Raw genomic sequence first — 24,066 nt, 5'->3', positions numbered from 1 at the left:
TACCATGACAACCGTGTCATCACTTACTGTGACGGTGCTAAGTTCCTCTGTTTGTAGAAGGTGCTGCTCCGCTGTACCCAGGGGGCTGACACCTTCTAAAATTAAAATATATCTTTTTAACACAAACAACTCTCGCTCAGCCCAAATGTGATTTTCACACACTAGTGATGGAGCTTAAACACAAGGGTTTAGTCACAGTCCGTCATTCTGTCCAGCTCCACAGTTACTAGCCAGAAATCTGCTGTGGATGTTCTTGGTCACCAGTAGATGAATCCTAAGGTTTTTCTGATCTTTCCCTCTCCCACCACCACAAGACACATTTCCACTTTTATTAAAGACAAACAAAATATAATAATTGATTGTCACCAAAGTTACTGAACTCGCACTACACAGAGGATGGACCCTTTCCATTTCACTTCTTGTCTTTCTCTATTTATTATGATACTGTTATTGTATGGTGCTGGTGCTGTGTTCTACTTTCTATCTACAGACGGAAAAATTATGGTTTGTGAAATTTGTTTTACAGGTTTACAGTAGTTGAACTCAGTTTTTAAAACTCCATGCAAATATGTTTTTAAAACTCTTTATTTCTACAGTCTGCAGGTCACTAACAGGCGAACCACGGTCCGGATCCAAACCCAGACACTGTCCTATCTGGACCTGGACCTATAACCCATAGACGCCGTGGGTACTTCCGGGCCCGATCACCGACGGAAAATGCCGAGCAACCACGTGCGAAAGCGTAAAATAGCGGCCAGATTTATCTGATAACAAACTCCAGGTTGGTGTTAGGTTGCATCGGCAGCAGGGACTAAGCTGCTGTGAGTTGTGTCGCTGTAAGATCTCTGGCTGTCAGGCCTCTGCCCCTACCTGTTACCACCAATCACAGAGCCGATTGATCCGATCGATCCAATCTAGCATCGCGTGCACGGCCTAGCGGGGTCAAACGAAGCGCCAATGTAGGACAAGGCGGGCTAAAAAAACTTGCTTTGACCAGAGGCTTTTCTTCAACAAGATGAACAAACTTGTGATCAGAAATCCAAAAACACCAAGAGAAACTCAGTAACGACAGCAACGAAGAAAACGACAAAGAAGGGACGGACTTTTCAAGCTAGCTGGAAAATAACATTTCCTTTACTGGCCTACGACACCACAAAAACAAGGTATTTAACATGCTTGCAGCACAGCTAAAGACATGAATACCACGCTTCCATCAACACACACAGGGATCTATCAGGAAATAGGAAACCTGGATGTAATCGCAGATTAATACATAAAGCGCGCGGCTGCAAGGAGCAAAACTTTCCTCATGAAAACATAAAATCATGGGTGAGTAAAAACAAATCAAATGTTCATATTTAGTAACCACGTGGGCCTATGTGTTGATGGTGAACTACCTGTACTTTACTGTGTGGGAAGATGTGAGATTGAGTTAGCAAAAAAGAAAAAGGGGAAACTCATGCAACAGTTTTTATTCCTGAGGCACATTGGTCCCTCTGAACCCTGAACACACCGAGACCCTGATCACACCGAGACCAGACCCTGAGACCAGACCCTGAACACACCGAGACCAGACCCTGAACACACCGAGACCAGACCCTGAGACCAGACCCTGAACACACCGAGACCAGACCCTGAACACACCGAGACCAGACCCTGAACACACTGAGACCCTGATCACACCGAGACCAGACCCTGAACACACCGAGACCAGACCCTGAACACACTGAGACCAGACCCTGAACACACCTAGACCCTGATCACACCGAGACCAGACCCTGAACACACCTAGACCCTGAACACACCGAGACCAGACCCTGAACACACCTAGACCCTGATTACACTGAGACCGGACCCTGATCACACCGAGACCGGACCCTGAACACACCGAGACCGGACCCTGAACACACCGAGACCAGACCCTGATCACACCGAGACCGGACCCTGATCACACCGAGACCGGACCCTGAACACACCGAGACCAGACCCTGAACACACCGAGACCAGACCCTGAACACACTGAGACCAGACCCTGAACACACCTAGACCCTGATCACACCGAGACCAGACCCTGAACACACCGAGACCAGACCCTGAGACCAGACCCTGAACACACCGAGACCGGACCCTGATCACACCGAGACCGGACCCTGAACACACCGAGACCGGACCCTGATCACACCGAGACCGGACCCTGAACACACCGAGACCAGACCCTGAACACACCGAGACCAGACCCTGAACACACCTAGACCCTGAACACACTGAGACCAGACCCTGAACACACCTAGACCAGACCCTGAACACACCTAGACCAGACCCTGAACACACCTAGACCCTGATCACACCGAGACCAGACCCTGAGACCAGACCCTGAACACACCTAGACCAGACCCTGAACACACTGAGACCAGACCCTGATCACACCGAGACCAGACCCTGAGACCAGACCCTGATCACACCGAGACCGACCCTGAACACACCGAGACCCTGATCACACCGAGACCAGACCCTGAACACCCTGAGACCAGACCCTGAACACACCTAGACCCTGATCACACCGAGACCAGACCCTGAACACACCGAGACCAGACCCTGAGACCAGACCCTGAACACACCGAGACCGGACCCTGAACACACCTGGACCCTGATCACACCGAGACCGGACCCTGAACACACCGAGACCGGACCCTGATCACACCGAGACCAGACCCTGAACACACCGAGACCAGACCCTGAACACACCTAGACCCTGAACACACTGAGACCAGACCCTGAACACACCGAGACCAGACCCTGAACACACCGAGACCAGACCCTGAACACACCTAGACCCTGAACACACTGAGACCAGACCCTGATCACACCGAGACCAGACCCTGATCACATTGACAGCAGAGCTCTGTGCAGAACCAGATAACATCTGAGCCCACAGAGTAATTCCCATTGATCTGTAATGGAATTATATCATAGACCATAATAGTTACTATGGTTACCATGGCTTACTTTTTCACTTACATTTGCCCAGCTTTACTTTTTGGGAGTTTTTTCTGGATTTTCTTTCTTTGCCTTTTTTAAACCTGATACAAAGATGTAGCTGTTCTTTTTTTTTTTTACCATCATGTCATCCTGACTGAGAAGCTGCAGCTGAACAGACTGGACTGTAGATTCCTTGTAAATAGTTGTGGTTCGCCCGTGAGGAATAATGGTCATATAGAGCAAAAATGGGAGGTAGAAGAACCCATAGTTAGAAGTACACCAAATTTAAAATGCTGTCTCCACTAGGAGCCACAGCAGGATTAATATGATAAAACAGCTGTGGTCCCTGTTGATTCCATGTCTGTGATCAACTGGTTACACAAAGTTTTATTTAGAAATAAACACCATGTAGATTTTGTTATATGCACGAAACCTGAGGCAGGTTCAAGTACAGGAGGTCTGAGCGCTGCCAAAACACAGGTGACCTGTACTCAGTGCTGTGCTGCTACCTCGCTGCTCATGCTGCACCTCCTGTGTTGACATGGAGGCAGCGCTCGCAGCATTTCCAGCAGCAGCAGACAACGCTCTGATAAACCCACTGTCCACCGCCTGCTCAGCACCAAGGGGGCGTTTTATGGCTTGATTATCAAGTCAACAGTAGAGAGCTGACAGTAAATGAGGGGAACGAGATGAGGGATGCCATAAAGACGACGGTCCCCAGTCAGACTCGAACCTCTGATGTTACAGTTCAGCAAAAATACAAAGCTAACAAAAGGATAATGCACACAACACAAAACTGTCCTTTAAATATTTCAGTTTAAGTCTGGGCCTTGGCGGGTCCTTCAGTGGCCCGGTGTTGCTGTTTGCTTCAGCTCAGTGTCGAGCTGAAGGGCGAATCGTCACCAAAGTCTCAGGTCTCATGAACTCTGGATCCAGTGTTTGGATCAGAGAGTCTTGTTGCTCCTGCTCTCAGAGTCTTTAAATGCTGTTAGTCAAACTCCAGCAGTCTCTTCCTCAGTGTCTTCTGTCTAGTCTCTCTACCAGAAAGACCTGATTGATGGAGAGCAGCTGAGATCGTCGCCCTTCCAGCAGGTTCTCATATCTCTGCAGAGGACTCCTGAAGCTCTGGAGGAGTTCACGGTCTCCTCCCTGACCGAGGCCCTTCTTACCTGGTTACTCTAGGAAGAGTCCTGGTCCGAACCGTCTGTGCTTCCGAACTCTCAAAGCTTTAGGAATGGTTTTATCCCATTGTCCTAATCCGTGCCTCACCACAGTTATATCACAGAGGTCTGCAGACTCTGTGTCTTGGTTTTTGTCCTGACAATGTCCAGTTAATTCAATTTGCCACAGGTGGACTTTACGTTTTTTTATTATAATAATTATTTATTAAAGCAACCAGGAAGCAGCTGACCACAGATGTCAGTTTTTGATTTGTAAAAAATTCCAAAAACACATTTTTACTTTGTCATGATGGGTTCCTGAGTGTGGACTCAGGGGCAAATATATAGATTTTTTATCAATTTAAAATGAAATCTACAACACATTAGTGAAGTGTGCAAGAAATAAAGGGGTCTGAATACTTTCTGAAGCCCACACGGTATTAAACCAGTGTAATATGAATAATTGAATGTACAGTTGTTCATTGTTCACTGGGCTTGTTGCTGCTAACCATGTGTTCAGCACATTCAGTATACACAGTGACTATTTATCATCATGTTTGATTATGATGAAGAGGCTCCGTTGCATGTTATTCATATTTTCTGAGTTCCTCTCTGAAGGTTCAAGTGTCAAGTGTTTGAGTGTCACATTATTCTAACCTTCAAATGATTGATGTAATAGTCAAACTAGACTTCATGCGTTGTCTGTCATCTTCACTGCTACTGTTAGCAACACACCCACATGAGTTTTTTTAAAGGCAGTGCTATTTTTGGCCTAAACACGGCCTAAAACACTGACCTTGATTCACAGTGTGAATCAGGTTCAGGACAAAAGCTGACATTTGTTAACTTTATTGTGTTGTGTGCTGTGAGCCGCCGGAAGATGGGGATTTTCAAGTGTGAATGTGTCACCTGGAGTTTCACTGACAGCTGAGAAAAGTAATGAAAGTATGAAGCCTGGTTGGACTATAGATTCAGGTTTAGCTAAATCCAATCTGAACTGATCCCTTTCAGATTGTGAGTGAGTGTGAAAAATGTATTTTATAAATTTAAAGCTGCACAAATTAATATTTTACTATGAACAACGGATGAACTGCTCATAGTGACGAACCCACAGAGAATAATCACCAACTCTGCAGCTGGTTCTGTACTTTTAACTGGTTCTGTCGAGCTTTTTCTCTTTAGTTTTCTCTTTACAAATATAAAAAAAGAAAATTCTACAGCAAGCATAACGTAATATGTGTAAATAAAAAAAATGATTAGTAGGCTATTACATGCAGAATATAAAAATTTTAAATGAAAAAAATTAAAATTCAGTGACAGTCAAAAGAAATATTATACGATACTATAATACTATATATATATATATATATATATATATATATACAATCAAATAAAAAGATATAAAATACAGAATATGAATTAAAAATTAGATTAAAATTTTATTAAATTATGAATAAAATAAAATCAAGAATGAAATCAAATTCAATTTAAAATTACATAAAATTAATTGTGAAGATTGACAAATAATTCTGCTCTGAAAACATTTTCCAGAGTCACAGAAATGGGAAGTTTTGCAAACTGTCCGCTGTGCTGTTACTACATTGTTCCCATTTGTTGGTGAGCTGACCTGATCTGTAATTACATCATCAAAATATGTCTTTAAACCTTCATTATTGTTGGATTTTTCCAAAACACTCACATGATGAAGTTCATTACCTGCAGCAGCTGAACTCGTAGTGCTAAAATGATTTGTGAATTATTCTTAGACCAAACACTTAGGCCACTCAGCCAATTAGGAGCTACTTTTTGTGACTACAAGCTCTGATTCATCACAACACTTTCAAATGTTTTTTTTGGTTTTATGGTTTTATGGTCTGGCTATAATGGATTTTTTAAATTGATTTATGAGTTTTCACTTGTATTTTTAACAGGTTAGAAAAGCCTCTGAAACAGCACGACAGTAACTTGGATTGCATTTTCTGTCATAATGGGTTAAAGTTTACTGATAAATTAATGATTATTTTTTTTCTTTTTTACACGCAGTGTAATCAGCCACAGCCAACATTTCCTGTCAGACATCAACATGTGGTGAAACAGATTGTCATTGTAAAAACAGAAATTACTGCACAAACTACTTCACTGTTTCCTTCTACAAATAACATTCAGCAGAGAAAAATCCAGTCCTTTAATCACTGAATCAGTCTGTATAAATCTCATTTAAATCACATGCATGCAAGCGGCCTCCTCCTCTGAGATACCATTAGAAACACGTGTTTAATGGGACGGTAAAGTACCAGACTGGGGAACAGTGACTGTCAGATGAAAACATATGGCTACAGTGGCCTATAGACTCTGTTATTAGTCTAAAACAGTATGTTTTTCTCTGTCTTTTAAATTGTTTCTTAGTTTTTCTTGTTGTAGGGAGGAGATATGACATATGCAGCGACATATGATGAAGATTTCACAGATCATAACTGCAGAAGAATTGTGGCGTAAACTTGTCGGATTAAAAAATCTCATTTGAAGAAAGTGAAGTGTAAAAAACACAATTTGAGGTTTTAGGAAAAGTTACTTGATTTTAAATGACCACATGACATTCTGACTGGACATCTGCTGATATTCTACATTTTTCTCATTGTCAACAAATCCCATGTGTATATCCAAACCAACACTGTGCACTGTGTGTGTATCAAAGCCTGATATAACTCGGTCCTCTGCGCCATAGTTTATGACACAGTGAAGAGGAAGACCTCTGAGCAGCAGCCACCTGAAACAGCAGCTTCCGCTCCAGCAAACCAAATAAGACACTGATGTTTCTGCTCACCTCCTGAAGGACAAGGCTGCGTTTGTTTCTGCTGTTTTTTCAATAAATGATTAATCCACTCCTTAGGCTTTTCACATACACTCACACTCACACTCACACTCACACACACACACACACACACACACACACACACACACACACAGGCTTGACCGATACAGTATTTAAGGCAATGCCGATATTTTTTTATTGACTCTGCCAACTTTTACATACCATTTAAACAGAACCTCCTCTATATCAACAATATGTCATATACTCCACGTCTCTCCTGCAGGGCATTTATAGTGGTGAAACCATGAAAAGTGACAAACACAGAGACGGGTACAGAAATGGTAAGAAAAGACAGGAGACTGCTGTTCACTTCCTGTTCCCTACCAACAGTTGACCACGACCGCGACCATGTGTCGTTCTCGAGGACGTGGACATTTTGTTATTTACTCTGGAGGACTTGTTGGTAAAGAGATGACAATTAAATGACTGCAACAAAGATCCTCACCTGGATTCAAACCAGGGGTGTTTTTCATTTATGGTTGTCACCTGACTCGCAAAGGACGTGTCAACTTCCTGCTTTTTAAACATGATTAAAAAGACATGTTTAAGTGTTTAGTACATCTGAGATCGTGTTGTCATAGTTTTGATGATGATGAACGTCCAACCGGCGAGAAACACAAACTGTTAGATTGATTGTAAACAAGAAAACACAACGGAGATGAGGGTTAGCAAACAAAACAACAAACTGTTTCTTGCTTTGACTGTTGTGTTCGTAGTCGTAGTTGTGCAGTGAGGGATTAAGAGCGACATTTTGTTCGATGTTGTTGTCAGCAGTTACTCTGGTGAGTACAATGCTATCATACGGACGAAACTGTGAAAATAAACTGGAATCAGATGGCAGCTTTTCTACTGATGTTACCTTAATGTCTAAACTGCTTATAGACGAGGTGATGCTTCACTTGTGAGGTCACGTCTGCTCTGAACATTAATAATGCACAGATTTAGAGGTCTCATTATTTCGGATCATAAGAGGAAGTGTATTACATGATAATACATCCATGGTGAGAAATAAGCATCTCTCTTTCCTTTCCATCTCAGAGAGCAAATCACATTAATTATGTTATGTGTCATCTCCCTATGGGCTCTAATGGCTCCATTAACAAAGACCGCCTGGTAACACTGGCAGGCTCACAATCGTTAATAAGCTCGTTGGCAAATGTTTAAGCTACTGTGAAAACCTGGGCGCAGTCCTCTTGCCACAGGAGGAACTCCATCAGACCGGCTCAAACTGAAGGAATGAGACATATAACATAGTCCACAAGGTTGCGCTTTAGCACAGCTCAGAATTTGGACAAATTAAATTTTTGACCTGATGAAAAGTCAGAGGATCACCACAGTCCGTAGTCCCCGTCCTCTGGGGACCACGAGAGTGAACACATGATTTCATGGACGTCCTCAGCTCTCTCAGCAGCAGCTGTTGATATATTCCAGTCTGGAGACAAGTGATGATCAGCTGACTGAGAAACACTGACATTCCTCGAGCCGCGCCGCTAACGTGGAAAAACATTTGAGCAGAAAAATACATTTTGGAGTGAGTCTACATAAGTTCGCTACAGGGACAGTCCACTTTAGGAAAATCAATTTTCATGCTCCACCATAAAGTACATGTTTCTGCAGCGCTAGTGGGCAAACGTCGTTGTGCATGAATTTTTTGTGATATTAAAATGGGCTATTTGTAAATTTTCTCTGTCACTGAATGTGGTTTGTTGTGGGTGGGTGGTAGTGGTAATAACAGTTCAGCCATTGTTGCGTTCACAAGTCAAGAGGTTAGTGCTGATCAGCGCTACTTCTCCATCCTCTCATGCTGAACTGAGGTCGGACTGGACGCTACCGTGACTCACTAACACAAAGTGGTGTTACGAGACAAAAAAACAAGCGATGGAAATAGAACCAAAACAGGAGTCAACATTGGTTTTGCTTTCTACCACTGGAGACAGACACAGCTCCTGCTGAGCGAAGGAAGGAAGTTTGATGCTGAACTCACAATGTTTCTTCTAGACTGATAAGTAAACAGCTGCTAATGCTAATGTTAGCGATAGCCAAACTTACATATAGCTCCTTTAAACTGTTTTTTTGCATTTCTGTAGTTTGTGTTTATGCTCACACACACACACACACACACACACACACACACACACACACACACAGGGTAATACTAATCAGTAAAGATCAAAATAACATTATGTCAAAGGAAAAAAAGATAAAACAAAACATAACATACTGCCACCTCCTCTTCCTCTTCCTCTTCCTCCTTCCCTCCTTCCCAACAGCCTCCCACCTTCGTCCTCCTCCTCTTCCTCCATCTTTAGGACGGCTCAGTGGACAGTTGCCTCAATGACGGGTCCTCTCAGACATCTCTGGATGACCTCTGACCTCAAAAGGCGAGAAGGCAGACCTCAACGTCACCTGTTTCCTGACCTCGGGAATATGTATGTATGTCTCTCTCTCTCTATATATACATGTAAATATTTCTGTTTAGCATTATCTAATGCTCCCCTCATCCTCAGTATCTGGTTCACACACACACACACACACACACACACACACACACACACACACACACACACAAACGCACAGTTTTTTGCTGGAACACTCACCAGTTTAAATTCATATTATATTGTTTGTTTTTGTTCCTTTTGTTTTTGTGTTAATTCTCTTCTGGCTGTTTCTGTGTCCCTGTAGCTGCTTTGTAATCACTCTATTGCACAATTAAAAATAAATTAATCAAAATATTTTTCACACTGAGGTCCCTGTCACACCTGTAGTTCAGGTCATTTGGTTTGGATCAAGGTAAAGGATTTTTTTTAACACCTCCTGACACATCAGGGAAAAACCCTTTTCTCACATGCTGATGTGTTACCATAGTTACCAAATGAAAAATCGTCAAATTATATACATAACCTTTAAAGACTGAGAGGTCTATCAACAGATCGGTTAACAATCAGCAGCTGGATTTAATAATCATTTATAAAATTACACACGTTATATCTGTAACAAAATCCTGTGGTTGGTCTGTTTTACTTTGACGCCACAAACAAACCGCACTTGAAGGGAGACTGAGAATCACCGTTTCAGTCATAGTCCTGTTGTTTGGTCTGAACCTGAATCCAAGTGAACCAAACTAAATGGGCAGACGCAGTTTGGTTCACCCTCAGCCCCGGGCCCCTGCGCTGTCATTCTTCATCCGCCCACTAGATGTCTCTGGACTTTCTTCCCATCCCCGTGTCTGTCTGCTCACCTGTTTTTCATTTGTAATCACCTGAGCTTCCCCGCCCACTTACACACCTGTTCCCAGTTTCCTCTTCAGCCCAGTCACTATTTAAACCTGCCGTTGTCACCAGCTCCTTTTGTTTCCTCTGGTTTCGTTACCTGTGCCTGCTCGTTTAGCTGCCTGTTGATTCACCTGTAAGCTGGTTTTATTTGATCAAAAGTTAATATAATTTAAAAAATGAATATAGTAATATTCATTAATGCTCCCTCGCTGCGTCTTCCTGTCTTGTGAGTCTGTGTTTGGCTCCTCCCTGCCTGTGCTGCTCCCAGCAGCCTTGTCAGTAACGGCTTATATGAAAAACAAATGGTCTTAACGTGAATAAATCTCGGCACATGGGATTCATTTCAATGATCAACAGCCCAATAACCCCACAAGGAAGTAAAAATGTACTTCAAAAACATTCCAGCACTGGCCATGTATCGGCAAATGAGATATCGTTCTAACCCTCACACACACACACCCCCACACACACACACACACACTCATACACTCACACACAATACTCAATGATGTGTGTAGCCCCGGGTTTCATAAACGCTCCCCCTTCCTCTGTTTGAGCAGCCTTGTTTGCATTTGCATTCCCCAGTAACCTGGAGACACCTGCATCTCACACAGAACACCAGCTTACTACTCCCACATGCTGTGACACACACACACACACACATACACATACACACACACACACACACACACACACACACACACTACACTACACTATACAGCCTGGTGTTATCTTATGTGTCATGATTTACAGCACAATTACACAGATAGTAACCTTGTATTGTTTGTCTTGAGTTCAATGACCATGAAATAATGAACGTCCTCCTTGTTTGTCCATTTGCCCGCTCTCATTCAGACATGCTCCTGTATGCCTGTAAACACACAATCACATCATGACACACTGCTTGATAGGGAAACTGTGACCCCTCCTCAGGCTTTTCCAGGCATCATCATCTTCATAATCATCACAGCTCCCCTCCGTCCCTCCACCCACCGACTCCTCGGTGACGCCTCACACCTCCGCCAATGAAAAAGATCTGTCATGAGACAAAAGTGAGCCGAGTGCACAAGCGACAACAACACCGCCAACCTGAGCTCTACACCGTATCTGGTGTGAAGGTAACCATAGCAGCCGTTAAGAAAAGCTGCCATCACCACCATAAATAAACCTTCTTGATCAATTTATACATTTTCACCTCTTTCAATGGAGAGACAAAGTGAATCAGAGGGCGGCGGTGATGCTGTTAGGCCAGGGAAATCTCTAAAATGTTTTAATAAAAGAGCGAGTAACTTTCTCAAAGACGTCATCCTCCACTTATACGGAGCTAACGACATTATGAAAGCAGAGTTTTTAGAGTTGCAGAGGAGCAGAACGGTGAAATATCAGTTACATACAATTACAAAATCTTCTGGATTCAGCCTCACCTGCTCCCTTTCCTCACCTGGCACAAGTCTCTCACAGAGGTCATGAAAATAGGTGCTGCATAGCTATGTAGCGATAGCACGACTTACAGAGAGCTCCTTCAAACTCAGATGGTGAAACCATAGTAAACACACCTGCTAAAAATCAGCATGTCACCTGTGAACATCTCCATGTCAAAAATGTGTTTTTCTTCTGTATTTGTTTTTTATACTAGAGAACACTAAAACTCTCAGGTGGACAGTAATAAAACCCAAACACATAATAAATCCTTATGTTTGATTGGTATCAGTTCAGATTAAGGGCTTTCTAGAGATATAGCAGGCTATCCATTTTACAACATATATGTAATTAATCCCACTCTGGCATGTGTTTTGTATATCTTTTATATGATATACATGTGTGATTTATCGTTGAAGAACACAATCAGCTTAATTTACCCATCAAACTTTTTTTATTGGCTTAAAACGAATTGAAAGAGCTACGTCGTGGAAAGATACTCGAGGACAAATAAAAAGAAGGAATAAAAGTGATATGTCTTTTGTAGAGTGGAGTTAAATGCTCATATAGCATATGCATTATGTCCTGAATATTTAATTTGACTGGATGTAAAAAATCTTGAGATCTGAAGGAGATTTTCTTCATTAAGCACAAGCACACATACATTCAAATCCTTAGTTACCAGGAGACCTCATTCTTTTCAGTTTCTTTGAAGCCCAAGGTCATTTTACAGCAGGGTAAATGGTATCATGTGAATGTGAGCCTCCTGAGTCAGACACTGGAGACAGGAACACAGGATAAAAACATTTCTTTACAATGCTGCAGTAGTACAGTTTCTGTGTTTAGGACTAAATGTTCAGGTAACCTGATGGTCCAGTCCTTCCTCCTCGAAATTCCATTCAAACTCTTTTCCCGAATATGTTGTGGTGGTTAATTGCTGGCTGGATTGTGTTCTTTTTTTTTTCTTTCTTTTTTTTTTAATGAATGAATGAATGAATGAATGAATGAATGAATGAATGAAGAGCCACATTTATTAAAGGAGCAGATTCATCGGGAGGTGGTTGGTGTAAGACGTCACCAGAGACCAGAGTATCCACAGTCCGGTCTGTGGTTTAGGCAACAAAAGCACATTAGTTGTACATAATGCCCAGCAGACTTCCTCAGTGTGAGCTGTATTAATCCTCCCTATATTCTTCTGTACAGTTTATTTCTAAATTATAACCTGTTCCCGTCGATGTGTCAGACTGATTTCAGTTTAGTTGGGGAGCTCAGATGTAGTTTTTCTCTCTGTCTCAGCTGTTTGTCAGAACCTCTCCATCACTCACTCACTTCTTTCTGACTTCTGAGCTCCTGAAAAACTCCAAAGCCAGGAAGTGTGTTGTGTTACTATGACAACTGTGAGTTGTCATGTCATCGGCTACGACATATTAAACAACTACAATGATATATTAAACACAGTTTAAAGCAGTTTTTAATAAAGTGATGTTGAGATTTTTTGCTTTTTTCTTCTGTAACTCAAATGTAGTTAAGTTAAGCGTTGCCATGGTGTTATTCAAAACATACAGTAAATTAACAATAATATGATGAATCTGGCAGCGTCCTTGGTGCTTCCTGAAGGCGCCCCGGGATGACCACTGATTAAAACTGAATGGCAAAATAAAGCAGCAGAGAAGGAGAGAAGGTGCTTTTTTGGACGTAGTGAGTGTGAGTACAGTGACAGATTTATGATTCAGTGATTATTGATTAAAAGGTTAATTAACAACTTTATGGACTGCTGTTGTTAGCCTGCATGCTAGCTCCCATCTGCCCAGCTCCAAAGTGTTCCTGAAAGACCTGTTCTACATTTGCCCTTCACCTTTGTTGGTCAGAGCGAAGTAGTTCACTAACATGCCCCTCAGGTTCAGGACTAGCTTAGACAGTGTTGGAAAACAGTCTTAGAGCTAGGCTTAGAGTTAACCTTAAACCCACCCTCCTGCTTGTCTGACCCTAACCATAGTTTATTTACCATAACTTCAGTCTATACCTAACTTTAACCATACTGTTTACGAACTACACGAATTCTAGAAAATTAGAATTTTTTTAAACGTCAGAAATGGATGTAGAAAAATGAATGCAGTCTTCAATATTTTTCAATATCAGCCTTTATGCTTAATACAAGTTCACATCTTGTTTTATGAAACTCGGACAAACCACAGGACTGCAACGATGGTTGATGTGTAAATGCGTTCTTGTTCCTGAGTTTAACAGTCTGGACTGGAGAGTCACCTGAACAGTTGACACCCACAGATTTCTCCCTGTTGCTGCACAGGTTGAACTGATAAAATGATTTGTTGTTAGGGTGAGGGGGTTTAACAACCATGAAGCATTGTGGCTGTACCAGCTTGTGTCATGGTCACTAGTGACTTCAGTTTGTTTTTTGTGTCTTCTTCCTCCCCTGCCTGTCTCTCTCTCTGTGTGTGAATGTGCTTCTGTTCATTGGGTGTGACGCTCCTCACTCCCTGCTTGCTGCTTGTCCACACACCTGCCGTGCATTAACTCATCAGTCCAGCAGTATATCATTCCCAGATCTTCATCCACTCTTCTCCAGATCATTGCTTCAGCCTTTTTGGTATCCAGCGCTCTCACTGCTTTTATCCTGTGTGTTTGTTCAGTAATAACCTTTGTTTCCCTGTGATTGTTCCCTCCTCACCTGCTCAACTCTCTGCCTGCCTCACTCACTGCTCTGCTCACCTCCACTGACCTCCAGCTTCCCCAGGCAACCTGCTTTGCCTCCGGCCATGCTCACTGACAAGCTCACCTTCCCAAGACCTGCTCACCTCCACCACCTTCCCGCTTCTCCCAGTCCTCTGCATCGCCTGCCAGCTCCTCTGCCTTCATTCCCCACTCTGCTCAGCCATGCCATTCACACTCTCCCTTTGCCCTTTCCCTTTGCCCTTTCCCTTGCCTGCTGGAACCCTCACTTTCCCATTCACCATCCGTACCTCGTCCCTTTGAAATAAATCTTTATTTGTTTTATCTTTACTCTGAGTCTGTGTTCTATATTTGTGTTCACCAGGGTTATGCAACAAGTAGTAAAAGGCCACAACATAACAAGAAAACCAGTGGGTGAGGGCGACAAACCAAAATACCTTATCATTCACTTTACACTATGATCTCAAAACTCTTCCTCTTCCTCTTTTCCTCTCCTCAGTGTGGCTGAGATTACACAGGACACAGGACCCACCTTGCTGTCGCCATCTTGGCAGTGCATGACTCCACCAAACTCCAAAATGGGCAAGGAGGTAAGGAAGATAAGTTAAGATAAAATAACGAAAAGATATCCCGGGTATGTTGAACTTGCTTTGGAGTACAGGTGTCAGGACTTAATTAGTGCCACGGGGGCTAGAATAGCTGAGAGGAGTGCCTTGGAGCTGAGCCCCGAGGCATCTATTAATATTCCTCAGGCTTATTATTATTCTTCCGCCAAATTTTGGCGCGTAACTCGTCCCGCAGCTTTGAGAAAACCCCGATAATATATACATCAAAACGTGCGTCTTGATCCCGAAAGAGGTGCTATGACTTTTGGTGTTAAAATTCCAAATTTTCCCAAAGTTATTCCCAAAATACTGGGAATAAATAATGCATTAGGAATGCATTGGAATTTTCTTTAGAAACCCACAAAATTTCACCTTTTTTCTTTAAAAACCCACAAAATTTCACCTTTTTTCTACAAAATTTCACCTTTTTTCTGAGTCACCCAGCTCTCTCATACCTGCACGTAGAAATGTGATTCAAACTATAAAACGGAGGAAAACTTCTGCTCTCTAAAAAACACATCAACTGTTTTTACATAACATGTAAACTTTTCAAACTGTGAGCACTCAAAGGAGGAGTGCAAATCACTTTTTCTTCAAAGTTAGAGTGAAAGCGTCAGTTGGCTAGAGTGCGTGAAGCAGTAAAAAATAACCTTTATTTTTATTTTTAACTCGAGCTCACGGCCAAACCGTAAAAAGGAGACAAATAATTCTTTCTCAAAATGTAGACATAGTTGTTGGGATTCATAAAATGTAACTTTGACAGGCAAGGTCTGCACAAAATTTAAACGGGGGTGCCGAGTCCGGCAGCAATACCTGTCTCACTCTCATTGACACCTAATGTAATTGTCTTTTTTTTTCAAAAGAATCTCACTCTGTCTTCGCACTGAGCTTACACACTCATTTTAAGGAATATCTGAAGAAAATAGAGACTGTAAGAAACTTCTGGCTTCAGTGTCTGTCATGGTGTTTTCAGTTTTTGAAAAGAAGTAACGGTTTTCTCATAATTTGCAATTGTTTGAAGCCATGTAGAAGCCAAATTCTGGGCAGATTTTCACATTGCCATGGCAACGGCAGCTCCTGACCTGACCTCTGACAGCCGAGGGCTGCGTGATGTCATCGCTACAGTGACACAGAGAAGATTTTTTACCCTAACCCTATCCCGGCAGTAGCTCCCGTGGCACTCAAAATTTCCCTGAAATTTTCTAGTTTTCAAAACAGTGCACAATGCTGAAAAAAAAAAAATCTCCTGGTTAAGTTCAGCGGCTACATTCATTCTATGTGAGGCTGAATTGTGTCTTTCAAGCCACAAAAAGTAAATAATTGTGACTTAATAATGTGACCACAGAAGCCTTTATGTACAATATTAAAAAACGCTTGATCATGTCAGAGGGCCGATGTATTAGTGATGCCAATCTGTACTATACAGACAATTCACTTTCTAATTCTTCTCCAGCACAATGGCTGACACGAGGTGAAAATCCCCTTTTGGCATCCTCCTCCCCTGTTTGTCCTGCTGTATATTTGAGGGAGATAACAGTGACTTTCCATTGTTGTGAGAGTCACTAATAAATGATGCATCAGACAGTCACCTGCTTGACTTCCCACGTTTCCTTTGTGTGGATTTGACACAGCGTGTTGTTCAGACTTCCTGCAAGGCACCTAAAAGCATTTTGCCATTTCCTCTCCTGCTACATGAACCAGTTTCCCCCGCTCCCTCAATCCCAACAAGATCACACAAAATCCCTGCCGGATGCTGAGCAGCAGGACTTCACTTCTGCTGCATGCTATGATGGCTATTTCAGTGTGTGACCCCACCTGACAAAGGCCGCTGTCGAACACATCCTACTATGTTTAAGTGGAAGAAGCTGTCACTGCTTTGGTACTTGCTCTGTTGTCTTGAGTTAATGGGATAAAAAAATATTTGCAAGTATGGCCTCTCTTGTTTTCCACAGACATTACACAGGTTGTAAACAAGCCGACAGTTTAATGATCAATGAGAAAAGGTTCTTTACCTCTGAGAATCTGGTCCTAGCAGGTGTATTGGTCCAGTACTAATGTACCTTTCTCAAGTACACAGCTATGGATGGTTTCTATTGTGATTCAAGGAGGAAAAACTATAATAAAGTAATTTAGTAATATAGAATATAGATGTAGGTGGATCAAACATTGCTAATCTTGAACCAGGCCCTGGTTATTTCCTCTGGCGGCTGCCCTTCAGTGAAACCCTTGGTGGGATGGTCCAGAAGAATCTCTACTGAGAAACAACTCTGACACCTCTTCTTTACCTGGTGTCCTTGTACTTATTAAACAGATGTAGTTCTCAGTACTTACACCAAGATTAAACTTAAACTGCACTGAAGCTTTAGTGATATTCCTTACTTGTAAGGCGCTTTGGATTAAAAGCATCTGACAAATGAGTCAATGTAATGTAAATGTAATCTTTAATGTTTAATGAGGCACCCAGTAATTATTAAGCCTTTTCATTAAGAATAAAGTGTATGGGCTGTAATATAATGTGTGGCTGTTCTCTCCTTTTTCCTCTTTAATTATTCAGTAACAAAACAAACAGATACAGATATTGGCTTTGAGTTACGGCCCAAGTGCACAGAGCCGTAACTCAACCCTTAGTACAGACCCACTGCTGTTAATACGTATTATTATTATTACACAGTTCACACACTGCAGTGTGCGGCTGGAGCGCAGCTGTGCAGATTCTTTCAGATATAGTTTCTTTAACAGTATTTTGGATCAGCTGCCGTTGTTTTAGGCTGTTGTTGTTAGTTGCTTTATTTCTTAATAGTCTACATGTCTTGGTTGTTCTGTCCTTCCCCCCTCTGCAGTGGCTCGTTCTGTCTGGAGCTCAGTGCCACTATGTGTGATCGTCATTACCTTCTCAGTGTAAAGAGTCTGTGTTTTGTGTCACTTATATGTGGCAATGCCTTAAAATTTGATATTTAAACCAGCTTCCTGTGGCTTCTCCTCTCTTTTCTTTGTTAAAGACAGTAGCTGATCTACAGTCTGTGTCTGAGTTCTTCCTCACAAACAGCAGGGGGCAGCGGTTGATGACAGGTTGTCTTGCCGTCTGTGCTCAGGGGAAACTCGCTCCTATTACTGGCCTGGTGTCAGTCACCTTTTCTTTCAGCAGTTGTCAGCCTGTTATCCAGCATCTCCCTGTCTTGGTGCAGATGTGCTGGTTTGTCACCAACTGTTGCTGTCTGTTGGTTTGTTGGAGTGAAACCTGTGAAGTCCTGTGTCAGGATTCAACACCTCTGATTTCCTCTTGTATGATTCATGAGGTGTCAGTCACAGAGGAGAGCAGAATTCCTGCAGCAGGTCCAGAAAGAAGCGCACCAGGAGCTGTGGCTGCAGAAAAATACACTTCTTACATTTTCAGCCTTTTAACGATAAATGTATAAATGTATAAATGTATAAATGTATAAATGTATAAATGTATAAATGTATAACAGTACAAAGACAAATTTATGTTGTCATAAGAATAGAGCACATGATAAAAACAAGATGTCTTATTGGGGACAAATGTTAAAACTGAGATCTAAAAGATTAAAAAAATACATATATTTGAAAAGAAATACAACTGAGAGTTTTAATCTTACTGAGACTCTCTCCTGTTTCTTTCTGGTCCCTCTCCTGGTTTTTCTCAGTACAGCCTCACTAGAATTAAATACCAACAATAAATTAAAGAGGATGTAGCACAGACTTTATAAAGTTCAGATTTATTACTGCACAAATATCATCTTAAGTTATTTATTTATTTAGATAAATCATATCGTTTGCAGCCTGATAGTAAATATTCTGAGACCCAGCATCAGTTTGTGACCTGGGGGTTGGGAACCTCTGCAGTAAAGAATAAAGACTAAAACTGAAAACTGTGTGTGGTCCCCTTGCAGCCCCTCACACGATGCCAGTGTCACATATTTTGCTGGATTCAGGGCTTTTTTAGCTACAGCTGTATCTCCAGTGTTCATCAAAAAATAATCTGTCAGATGTTTTTTCGTGACAACAGAACAATCAATAGTTCAAAGAGTTAATTGTTTTAGAAATCAATCATGATAGATATAGTTGCAGCAGGTAAGAAACTCCTCCTTGGATTAATCAGTAGGACTGTGAGTGTTCTAGTGTGTTTCTCCCTGTGGAGAAATTAAGTGCTATGCATAAGTCGTGAGAATGACTTCATGGAGGTAGGCGCCAACTCTCACTTCATTGCCTCCACCCACTGTCAGCACCCGAGGGTTACATCACATACATGTGATATAAACAACAAAAAGAAGCAGAAGGTCCCATCGCATGGGCAATTATATCTTATTGCAGACAAATAGAGCACCAGGTCAGGGTGAGGGCACATGAAGACAAAGAAAAAGGAGAACCCTGCAATGACAGAGGAAAACTGTGTTTGCAAGAGCGTCATTCCTGTTGTCAATACACGGTGTTCACTTATGTTTTCTCAGATCATGTCACAGACAGGAGCTTTCATGTCTTGCTGGCAGAGACACACACTTCTTGGAAAAAGTCTGAACAAAATCTGAGGCTTAGCAAGAATTGAGCTCAATGTTATAGAAGTGCATTACTAAATTGGTGGAATATTTTGGTTTTGTCTCCACGGACGAAAATCCATAAAACAATATATATAAAAATATTATGAAACCTTTTAGAAATTAGAATAATTTCATATATTGACATGTATAGGTCTAGCCCATACAAATATGTAAGTTTATGTATCTATGCTTATATTATGTATATGTAGACATATGGATAGACATGTTCAAAATTAATGAGAAATTAAAAGAAAAGGAAAAAAAATTATATATATATTATATATATATATATATATATATTATATTTACTTATATGTAGAATTTTGTATGTAGCTTTAATAAACTTACACTTATATCTTCATATATCCAGAGGATGTATACATGTGATAATAATATATCCCCTCATAGGTGATATATATAGCAACTGTACTCTTGATATACGGACATGTATGTCGTACATTACATTACTGTATCTCCTCAGCCTCGTAGCAGCAGGGAGCTGTTTTAAGTGAAAAAGACACCCACTGCTGGCCTAACTTCATCAGGTGGGCAGGAGCACATATGCATGGTAATGTTTCTCTGTGTCTGTTGGATATGTAAATAATCAGTTTTCTAACACATTTGTCATAAAAACAAGAAGGTGATAATACCTCAATGTTGTGTTTATAGCTTGTTTCGCTGCTGCCAATTGATCCTGCTTTAAATGCACATCGGGTACGACCTTTAAGGCCTAAAGGTGCTATATGAAAGTTTTTCCTGTTGCCACGTGTTAGCACTAACAGCAGTTTACTCACCAGTCAAGCAGAAAGGTTGCAAGTTCAGCATCGAAATTCCTTCCCCTCTGCACCTGCCAGAGCCAGAGGCATTATGATTCATCTGTCTGTCCGTACATACGTATGTCCGTCCATCCCATTCTTGTAAACGTGATATTTAAGCAAGGGAATTTCTTTAAATTTGGCAGAAACATTTACTTGGACTCAAGGATGAACTGATTAGAGCTTGGTTTTCAAAGGTCAAAGGTCAAGGTCATGACAAAATTTCACACGAATGGTTAATGTTTTATATGTTTCTGGAAAAACAAGCATGTAACTTGAAACTAGTCTGAGTGGCAGAGGCATAGAACCGCGAGGTGGTAAATACTAGTTCATTTGTGGGAAGAACTTTGGGATTTTCTCTCCGTGAAAGGTGCTACACAAATAAGATAATAAGAGTGAGAATGAAACAAAACAGTGACATTGTGTCTCGTAAAACTCAAATAATGAGCTGAAAGATGCTAAAGGTTCACATAAAGCTGAGTGGAACTGCAGCGTGGTGATAATTCTCTGTGGATTATGAGTGACACCATTTGTTCCACTGTTCACTTGAAAACTTTGATCAGTAGCAGCTTTAATAGTTGAAGTGTTTGTTTATTGTTGCTGCAACAGTTTCCTCAAGAAAAGATAATACTGTACTATTTGTCTAATGTTTGATGTGTTTCTGTCATCTTGTAAAAATCAAATGAGTATAGAGTCAAAAACACGTAACCATATACATGAAAATATAAAGACATACAAAAGATGGAGAGAATCATCTCAACTCAAGTGGACTTCAGTTATTGTCTGTGCTGCTTTCAGGGAACCATATCACCTCCACTTAAAAGGAAACTGAAGACAAAATACACCAACAAACAAGTATCTCCATATCTCCATGTAGTCTCAGCAGTGTCGGCCTTCAGGTTACCGTGGTAACGCCAGGCATTGAGATGTGGTTGTGAGCACGTCTGAGTCAGAAGCTAAAGTGAGTGTCCCTGAAACTTGTGAAAGATAGCCTTTTTATCCAGGAGCAGAGCAGGCAAAATAATAAAGCCAGAACATGGCTCCGAAACAAAACCTCTGCAGGCAAACAGAGGAGCAGAGAGACGGCAAGGTCAGAGCCACACACACACACACGCACACGCACACACACACATACACATACACGCAAACACACACACACACGCACGTGCGCGCACACATACACGCACACAGGCGCACACACATACACACACAGCTGTACCACGAGTGTGAATGGAAGATGAATATCCACCTCCACTTGATCACGACGTCTCTCTCTGCACACACACACACACACACACACACACACACACACACACCTCTTCCTGTGTAAAATCATCGTGTGATTTCACATGGATGTTTGATGTTATAGCAGTGCAGTAAACTGATCTAATCAAAATGTTAAAGTTGGATCATTTTCATGTTTGAAGCATTTCAGAACTTTATCATCAATAGGCCTCACTTTGTTTTGTACATCATCATTCACCTTACACTTCTTCTTCTTCTGATGCTTTTATCTCAGTGTATCGACTTCAACGAGCAGGTGACACAAATCTCTTGACGAGTATATGTGACAGGAACAGTTTACATCATGTTATTCCAGCTCAGCCACTAGAGGTCAGGAGTGGATGCTTTTCAATAACCCACAGTCACTGTCAGTCTAAACTCATTACTGTATGATGCATTACATTATGTGTTGTGGTCCAAAAGAGGATTACTGCATCTAAATAGGCTTATTCTACCTTTGTAGTAGAGATGGTTTATTTTTTTATTCTTTCCTTTGTTGTTTCATATTGTTCCATTTCTATTTTTGTATTTATCTGTTTTCGCATTGTCACAAAGTAAAATCACTGAAGTGATGCATTTAAGTACAATTTTAACTTAAGTTGAATATTTCCATTTCATGCTATAACACACTTCAGAGGGAAATATTTCCTTTAATACTTATTCAGCTTTATTTTACAGTTGTAGTTACTGGTTTATCAGGTTTTATATCTTAAAAAATAGCTCATGGTATATGATGAACTCATTGTTCACCCACTGTCATTAAATAAGCCAACAGTATATGAAATAGTTAACATTAGCTTCACCTCAACCAGCTTCAGCAGTAAAATGCTACTTACATATTAATGCATGACTATTATTAATTTTCACTTGAAATATATTTTCCTGATGATATTTCCATATTTTATATTTCTATATTAGACATAGCATTTTATCTTTAAAAGACAGAACGTTACCAGACAACAGGAAATCACTGAATAGAGGACAAGTACAACAGTTTTGTCTGCGAACAAGGGGGATTGTCTAATGTTGTGTGTTAGTGTATACGAGTGTATAGTGTGTGTGTGTGTGTGTGTGTGTGTGTGTGTGTGTGTGTGTGTGTGTGTGTATATCAGGGACAGAGAGAAAAAGAGGCCACAAGCTATGGGAAATTAGAAAGCACTAAGTTCAGTAACATTCAGTGCATTACTCTAACTAGTCTTCCTCCAACACTGTCTATTATTAATATATTCATTGTTGTTAATTTCACCTTTTAATTGCTATTGGAGATATCAAAGATCTCAGAATATAATGACCTTCAAACCCAGAGTCACACAGGATAACAAACTGTATCACTGAGGGTTGCAGCTGTGGGTAGAGTCACTGATAGTCTCTCCCTGCCCTTTAGAAATAACAAAAATCAATGGAAACAACAGCTGAATGTCTCACAGAGAATGTACAAACCACTTCTTGTCTTTTAAAAAAAAAAAATCTGAATTATTACACCAACATTATGTGACAGCACAGATCTCAAATCACTGTTTCCTATAACGGAACCAGTGATTTCTCATTTCTTCCCTGTAGCCTCTGACCAGCTCATATCAGATAAACCCTGCCATCTTGACAGTCAGTAACCAATCAACAGGACAAATGACAACCTGTGACTATGACAGTTCTGAACCTTGTACAAACAACATATTTGCCAGCACTGGACTTTAGTTTTTGTTTTACCACTTAAGTAAAATAAAGTGAGCTAGAGAGGAAACTGCAAGCTGCCTATACAGTAGATGATACAGTATATTAGTCTGCCTCCAGAAGTTTGCACTTCATTACTGAATATGTCAGAGCAGAGGAGGCCAAGGCTGAACTGGTCCTCAGGTCCAACTCTGTTCATCCTGTGAATGATCTGTACCCTGACATGGTGGGTCCTTTGCCTTTGCATTCTTCACATCACACATCACTGTCCTTCACTGTCTTATTTTAAACTGATTTTTCTTAGATATGAAAAATATAGTTGACAGTTGCCTTTTTCATTCTGGAGCAATGTCTGTAGGTATTCCTTTCAGGCTTCATACAGCCCCAACAATCTCCACCAGCAAGGTATGAAGCCTGTGTGTAGCCTGGGCGTGGAAACTCAGGGAAAAAATGTTGTCAGTTCTCATCACTACTGATCACTGCTTGTTAAGTTTATTGCTCTGAGCACACAGAGGCAACTAGAGGCACCTCAGATGAACTTATTAACATGTTTATCAACTCTCTCCTCACCTGGAATTTGGCATAACAGAACAACCTTTGGAGAGACTCTTTAAGTTTTCCTCCATGTTTTTAAATGCTGTAAAATTTCTCTGCTATGATTAATTTTTGGTTTAACATGGTTTTCCCACATAAAAAGTGAAGAAATTGGAAAACTGAGGCTGGACGCACATCTATGCTTATTTTC

The 24,066-nt window shown here is 41.2% G+C and overlaps 1 long non-coding RNA gene across 2 annotated transcripts; it reads left to right on the top strand.

Annotated features, from left to right (window-relative positions):
- The first annotated feature begins 769 nt into the window (after positions 1-769).
- Positions 770-18,437, top strand: LOC130175050 (uncharacterized). 2 transcript variants are annotated; one of them, XR_008828682.1, is made up of 4 exons: positions 770-1,163; positions 9,282-9,440; positions 14,893-14,983; positions 18,295-18,437. It is a non-coding gene; the product is annotated as an uncharacterized LOC130175050 (long non-coding RNA). The 2 variants fall into 2 exon arrangements; XR_008828681.1 differs by lacking the exon at positions 18,295-18,437 and adding an exon at positions 16,452-17,631.
- Positions 18,438-24,066: the final 5,629 nt, after the last annotated feature.

Source organism: Seriola aureovittata, chromosome 9, assembly GCF_021018895.1.
Source record: "Seriola aureovittata isolate HTS-2021-v1 ecotype China chromosome 9, ASM2101889v1, whole genome shotgun sequence".
Lineage (NCBI taxonomy): Eukaryota > Metazoa > Chordata > Actinopteri > Carangiformes > Carangidae > Seriola > Seriola aureovittata.
This window is presented reverse-complemented; position numbering and strand designations above follow the sequence as displayed.